The sequence below is a fragment of the Corvus brachyrhynchos genome, unplaced genomic scaffold (genome assembly GCF_000691975.1).
Source record: "Corvus brachyrhynchos isolate BGI_N302 unplaced genomic scaffold, ASM69197v1 scaffold787, whole genome shotgun sequence".
Taxonomy (NCBI): Eukaryota; Metazoa; Chordata; class Aves; order Passeriformes; family Corvidae; genus Corvus; species Corvus brachyrhynchos.
Window position 1 is genome coordinate 187,385 of NW_008239142.1, and position 1,041 is coordinate 188,425.

The 1,041-nt window shown below is 55.3% G+C and overlaps 1 protein-coding gene across 1 annotated transcript in view; it reads left to right on the forward strand.

Moving 5' to 3' along the window:
- The window catches only part of INTS3 (integrator complex subunit 3), a 44,214-nt gene that overhangs the window by 19,785 nt on the left and 23,388 nt on the right, over positions 1–1,041 (forward strand). The gene's annotated exons all lie outside the window — the stretch shown is intronic.

Here is a 1,041-nt window from a genome sequence, read left to right on the forward strand (position 1 = left end):
GGGGCTGATTTAGGATGGATTTGGGGCGGATTTGGGGCTGATTTAGGGTGGATTGGGGGCGGATTTGGGGCTGATTTGGGGCGCATTCAGGATGGATTCCGGATGGATTCAGGATGGATTTGGGGCAGATTCAGGATGGATTTGGGGCGGATTTGGGGCTGATTTGGGGTGGATTGGGGGCGGATTTGGGGCTGATTCAGGATGGATTCAGGATGGATTCAGGATGCATTCAGGATGCATTCAGGATGCATTCAGGATGCATTTGGGGCGGATTTGGGGCGGATTTGGGGCTGATTCCGGATGGATTCAGGATGGATTTGGGGCGGATTTGGGATGGATTTGGGGCGGATTTGGGGCTGATTTAGGGTGGATTTGGGGCGGATTTGGGGCTGATTTGGGGTGGATTTGGGGCGGATTTGGGGCTGATTCAGGATGGATTCAGGATGGCTTTGGGGCGGACTTGGGGTGCATTTGGGGCTGATTTGGGGCGGATTTGGGGCTGATTCAGGATGGATTTGGGATGGATTCGGGGCTGATTTGGAGTGGATTTGGGGCTGATTCAGGATGGATTTGGGGCTGATTCAGGGCTGATTCGGGGCTGATTCAGGATGGATTTAGGATGGATTCGGGGCTAATTCAGGATGGATTCGGGGCTAATTCGGGGTGGATTCAGGGTGGATTTGGGGCTGACTCGGGCTGATTTGGGATGGATTTGGGGCTGATTCAGGGCGGACTCGGGGCTGATTTGGGGCTGACTCAGGGCTGATTTGGGATGGATTCGGGGCTAATTTGGGGCTGATTTGAGGTGGATTCGGGGCTGACTTGGGGCTGATTTGGGATGGATTTGGGGCGGATTCGGGGCAGATTTGGGGTTGATTCAAGGTGGATTCGGGGCTGACTCGGCGCGCATTCGGGGTTGATTTGAGGTGGATTCGGGGCTGATTTGGGATGGATTTGGGGCGGATTCGGGGCGCATTCGGGGTTGATTTGGGGTGGATTCAGGGCTGACTCGGGGCTGATTTGGGATGGCTTTGGGGCTGA